This window comes from Drosophila nasuta, chromosome 2R (genome assembly GCF_023558535.2).
Source record: "Drosophila nasuta strain 15112-1781.00 chromosome 2R, ASM2355853v1, whole genome shotgun sequence".
Taxonomy (NCBI): domain Eukaryota; kingdom Metazoa; phylum Arthropoda; class Insecta; order Diptera; family Drosophilidae; genus Drosophila; species Drosophila nasuta.
Genome location: NC_083456.1, coordinates 21979968 through 21986653, shown reverse-complemented (window position 1 = coordinate 21986653; position 6686 = coordinate 21979968).

Here is a 6686-nt window from a genome sequence, read left to right as displayed (position 1 = left end):
ACAGCGCAAAGCCGAATGAAGCCGCGCTGCTGGCTGCGCGCCGTTTAAATGGCCCTCCGACAGCGACAGCGACAGCGACAGCTGCCGGTGCACCCCACACAAATGTCGAAAGAGTTCTGTCACGGTGAATATTTATGCTTTGCTAGTCGATACACACATTATCAGCACAATCAATCAAATTAACTATTTGTGTTCACTTTATCATCAGACGTGTGCATTTGCAACGCTTTTATGCTGTTATCAAGTAGTAAACAATCGTGTGGCGGAAAGTGACAATCAATGTCAATGTACGTGTGTGACTATTTTTAAATTATCGAATCTAATCTTGGTCATTTATTGACACACATTTTGCTAAATAACGCCCCCGCATTCTTTTGCTGGCTGTCAATGCGAACAATGTTGCCAGCAGCCAGCAGCCAACAGCATCAGCAACAAATGTTGCGAAGCTGCAAATGTTGCTGGCAACATTCATCTGTGAACAAAGTAAACGCAACGTGTAAACTTTTTGTTTGGCCCCCAAAAAAAAACTCTTGCTTCGCCTTCTATTCCTCTATCTCTTTCTCTTGCTCTCTTCCTGCTACCGCTGTCTCTCTCTCTCTCTCTCTCTCTTCCTCTATTTTTCATATTGCTCTCACTCACTCACTTGCTGTCAGTTCTCTTAGCCAATTTTGTCGCACGTGTCGGAAATTTTGTTACGGCCGATTGCTTTTTTCCTTTGTTAAGTGTGCGTGTTTCGCTGTGTGTGTGTGTCTGCGGGTGCGAACGTTTCTGTGTCTGTGTGTGAGTGAGTGAGTGTTCGCAGCCTGTGCTTGTGGGTGTGAATATTTTGTTAGATTCTCTCGGCTGATGTGCGTTGCGCGTGCTAATGAAAAGGTAATTCAATGCCCTATGCCACGGGCATTTGGCGGACGTAGGCAGGTGAAGCAGCTTCGCTTCGACTAACGGTAAACACGGCATCGTAAGTCTCATTTCCGGTTTTGCGATTCTTTCTTCTTTCTTCTTTCTTGTCTGACCTGCAAACTAAGACAGCTCCAAATACCCGAATGCAAAAAGCGTTGCGAAAACAATAAAAAAGAAATTAGCATAACACATGAGACGTCGGTCGTCAAACATCAGCTGTTGTTCTCCACTCTTTCTTTTTCTTTTTCTCTGTCTCTCTCTTTATTTTTGCACTCTCTGCCCACCTCAAGCTCTCCTTATGTCTATGAGTGATTTTAATGGGCTCGTGGGTGTTTTTTTGCTTTTGCGCTTAGTGTCAGACACTTTTCAGTTTCAATTGCCTACACGTGTGAGGCGAAACAAAAGAAAGAGGCAAACAAAGTGGAAGAAGAAGCAAATGGAGCCATAAAAAAATATGATGGCAAAGGAAGGAAGGGAAAGCACGACCATTTCCACATTAGAATCGCTGTAAAAGTTACGCCAACAAAATGGAAAAAATTAACTTGCATCTCAACGCCAGATGGGTGAGGGGAGGGCGGCAGGGTAGGCGTGGCAGCTGGGTTGACTCGCATTTACGTCAATGCAAAACGCGTTATAAGCATAACAGATATGATGACCATAAAAAGTGCGTAATCAGACGACGGCAACTTTATTTATTTTATTTTTTTTGTTATTTTATTTTTTTTTTGCAAGCAAATCAAACACGCGCCACCCACACTTGGGGCACTTCCCCTCTCTCCAGCTGGCGGTCAATGGGTTTTTTGGACTAAAATGAGCGAAAACAGGAAAGTGTGCGTTTAGCTAGCCAAAAGTGTCGACATGTGTATGCTCTATCAATTGCCACCATAAGTTAACTTTATAATCAATCATTGTCACTCATCAAACTAAATAATGTATGTAAATTATTCACCATAAAAAAAATAAATTTGCATATTGTTAGCCAAGTCGTTGTTACCCCGCTGCATAGAGAGAGTGTAGCGCGTGTGTAAATATGAATCGCTTTTATTTCGGCGCTTGCCAAAATAATGTCAGCTATGTGTGTTGTATGTTATATCGCACGTCAGTCATTCAACGCGACATTCGGTTATCAATAGATGTCCGGCCGATATTTTTAGACATGTCAGCGACTCGCGCATGTAACAATAACAATATAAATAACAATAAGTCGAACGCTTAGACTGCTGTACCGGTTTTCCCAGCATTCTCGCAGCGTTAATTGTTCACTTTCTGTATTTCGCTGTATATATTTTGTTTTTGGTAATTTCTGTACGGTTTTTTGTTTTTTTTTTCGTATTGCAGGCACTTATACGATACACGCGCAATGTCAAGGCCTCTCTCGAGTACCCAAAAATAAAGTGCCCCAGGTGGAGAATCCGAAAGAGAGACACGCGCCGACATATTGGTCGCGTATCATGTATAAAAATATAAATGATTAGGTCTCTGTCTGCTTACTCAAATAAATCGTGGCCCCCCCCAGAAAGAAATGGGAACGTATAAAAATCACGCTGATAATGATTTTCTTAGCGCGCAATTTTATAATATTATCTCTAAACGAAATTACTATATTAGTTTTATATGATTAAATAGAAGATCTACGAAATAAAATTATGCTCTGAATTAAATGTTTATTTTGATTATAAAGTATAAGATCATTCATGAAACAACAATTCCAATAACAAAATGTAACGACATAAGTGTCAGAGCATTCAGCTCTTAATCGGTTGCACTGTTGTACATATAAAGCTGATTGTTACAACAATGCTTGCAACACTATAAAGCAGTGAACACAAGCAGTGCTGTCAGAAAGCAGTTTAAACTGCACAAAGCAGGGCACATTTGGGTGGATTTTTAAAATAAACATTTTGCTTAAAAACAAAGGAAAGAACATTTCGGACAAATTAAAAAAAATATATATATAATATATCAATAAAATATAGAGGTAATGTTCTTATCAGTAAAGCGTAAGGGTTTTTTTTTTGGTTAAGCCATATTTTAAATAATCTTTTTATTAAATAAATGAATTGTAGAATAATAAATTTGTATCGCATTTAGAAAAGGGTAGTACCAAATTTTTTTAATGGTACTGATTAAATTGTTTCTTTTTTTTATAATAATAAATATATTTTGGTAAGTTAATTGTGTTGCCTAAACGATACAGAAAAATCAATTTGCAACATTTCAATAAGCAAATGCTAACTACTTGCGGTCTCGTTCCAGTTTCACCTCAGACTTCACCTCAACAAATTGAGCCTTTGCCAACGACACCCAACAAACAACAAATATTGCCGAAAGCAACAAAACTACTAAAGCTGTAGTCACAAAAGGGAACAACAACAACAAAAACAAAAGAAAAAATCTGAAAAACTAATCAAAGCAGAACTCATTAAGCATAGTAAAAAATTATGCTATTGTAATAAAATGGTTAAGCCGAAGCCGAAATCGCACAGGCAATCGAATTAAACAGGCAATGGCCGAAGGCGCTAGTAAAGCACTGCCAAACAAATTGCCGGGAAATCCCAATTCCCTCAAAGAGCAACCAAAAAAAAAACAGACAGCGGATCCAAGACCGATCGAAAAATCGACCAGGCAGTCGACCAACAGGCCAAGTTGCAAGTTAGTTTTCATCGATAGCGAATTTATTATGCAAAGCAGAAGCGGTAAAAGATCAAAGCGCAGCGATAGCAGATAACACGCTCACTACCAGCTAGCTCGATGAAGAGAAGAGGCCAACGATGAACTGCATCAGCAGTGGCGTTGGCGGCGTCGGCCCTTTTTTTTCTGTGTTGGCCGCACAAATAGATTAGTTTCACATGGCAGTGGAGTCGGGGTTTTAGGGCGCCATATTGCACACTGGACCCGCCAGCCGCCGGCCGCCAGCAGAAGTTATGAAAAATTAATAATAATGTCGAATCGATTGATTTCAGCGAGTGCAGCCTATCCCCACTCCGACCCAGCCAGCCAGCCAGCCAGCCAGTCAGCCAAGCAGTCAGCACCACCTAGACGGCTGGTCGTCCTCTGTTTGGATCGAATTGACTTGGTCAAGTTTGCTTGGCCCCGGGGGCCTCTCTGGACCAACAGAGCAGACAGTCACCACTCAACAGCTAAGCGCCCTCTCTTTTTCTCTTCTGATCACTATTCTATCTCTCTCTCTTTCTCTCTGTCTGTTTTTCTAGCTCGGTGCGTGTGTGTGAAACTGTAACTAAATACGAGACTTGATCGTTTTTTTAACTGACTAACCGAAACTGGAATTCCCTTATCGCATTGCTTGTTGCATCATGAATTAAGTTGTTCACATTAATAAATATATTATATTGTATAGTAATTAATTGAAAGTCTTTTATATAGCACAACTATAGTTGTGTTGCATATGCAGCTGTTGAACTCAAATACCCTTGGCACGAGCAACGATTTTTGTGTGCTCACTTAACGCCGCAAGCGAAAGTCGTACATTTTCATCACTCGGCTGGGCAGAAATAAGAACCAGACGCAGATCCTACTACACCCAAGTCCCAAGTCCATGAAGAGGCTGTCGTCATTGTCTGACTAAACTTTTATGGCCCGACCGTCTGGTGGTCCGTCTGTCCCTCCGTCCATCCGTCTGTCCAAGTGCCGGGTGATGCATTTTTCATGACCAGTTTGTACGATTTCCGCAACGCAATGCGCATTTTCATGTAATTCAATTCGGGCTTGGTTACACTATGGTTTCTGTTGCTTTAACTTTTGGGGGTTTGAGGTTTAAGTTTTGGTCGGGTTTTGGGTTTACTTTTTGCCTTTTGTAGGCACATTGAACTGGCCATTTTTACAATTCTATTGGCATTGAGTGCTCAACGCTGGCCCACCGCTGAGCTAACGTTAGCATGAGCTAATGAAATACGACATTTGACTCGTGCGGCCGTATTTATAGGCGTGGGATTGCTCTCGGCCAAAATGTTGTTGTTCGTCTTGTTCCTGTTACCAACTGGAGCATTGGAATGCGTGTGAGAGAGGCGTTGATGTCTTCCCAGTTTTACGATAGACCATTTCACCCGCAGGCCATCACAATTACATGAATGCCCAAAACATGCACAGTTTTTAGTTCACTTTAGTTTTATTTTTTTTCCCCTTTTGTATGCCCAGTCATCGGTGCCATCAAACGCAGGGATTGATGGCGCGTGCTGCCTGACTTCCGCTCCATGTCTGACCCAAAACTGTTCCGCTACGACGACAATGTGGGCTCGATCCTAGCTCCCAGCCCCCAGAATGAGCCAGCCCCCAGAATGAGCCACTAGTTAATATGCATGCTGTCGAGTGATAGCAGACAACCAGCGACGTGTTTGACTCACCACGTTCCAATGTCTCGCGCCACGCGACCAGTTCAAAGGGTGACCGATAAATTCGTATGTGATTTGTTTGGCTAAATGACTCATCATTGTTGCCAGAGAAATGCCCAAAACTAGCTACTTAAGATGGTCATGCATATTTTATAGTTTATTGACTTTTTCATTTCATTCTTAAAGTTGCTGCTTAGTCAATTCATTCAAAATAACACTTAAGATTGTTTTTCATTTATAAATTAACAATTTTGCTCGGTATTTTTGGATTATTTCAATTTCAAACTTGTTCACTTGTTGTAAAAAATAATAATCTCTTATTTCTCTCGATCATAGAAATATAAAGACTTAGTCTTCGACTCTTAAATAGGCTACTATATTTCCATTGATTTTTCTGTACTTAGCTTGTTCTGCATTCAATCACATTCAACTCCCATTTATAGTCAATTAAAGGTTTCATTTGTATTCAATTGGTTTCCTTTTTTTTTTTGCTGGCTTACACCTAAATGCGTTCGATCCGTTTTGTTGATTTGGCTAATTAAATATGCATTGCATATAGCGACGTCGCCCATATGCACGATTTGTTAATTTCCCATTCGTAATATGCTAATTTCCTGTTCGAGTATTTCATGAAAGTCCCGTCCATGCAACATAAAACTGACTGATAGCTGAAATTCTAAGCCATCAAATGAAAGACACGAGTCCTGTTTTCCAGTCATTGACATTTGTTTAATGCCTTTAGAATGTTCACTACGCAGTTGAGTTAATGTCGTGCTTTTAACAATGGGTCAGAGCAATAAATTAAGCCAAATAGAATTGTGCCAATTCAACAGTATAATGAATGTCACAAATTCCTCTTACATTCTAATAAATGCTAATATATGTGATAATTGCATGTTGAAAATATGCTAGAAATATTCTTCTATTTTAATAAACATTAATTCGTGGAGCCATGTAGATTTAGAAACTTATAAATTTTCCATTTATTACTATAAATATCTTCTTAGCTTTATATTTATTATTTATTTTGTAAGTAAATTGAAAGTCGTTAAATTTAATTATTGATAATTAATAATTTTGAAATTAACGTTATATTTAAATAAATTACTTAATTGCACTTTAAACCATTCACACCTACCAGAGACCATTTTAATTAAGTAATTAAAAGCGATTAATTGCCAACAAAAAATATATAAATAAATCACCTCACACACACACTTTACTAGCATCGCACGATTCGCTGTCTCATTGGCTCACACACACTCACACACACACATAAATTCGCTGGCTTTTATTGTGAATAGCGAAAACAAAAGCAAAAGCAAAACCAACAACTGTAAATAGTTTCTTAACGGAGCTTGACGAATGTTGACCAATCAGCGAGCCGCATTAAAGCAACTCAGCCACACATTTACTCACAAATACACACTCGCAAGC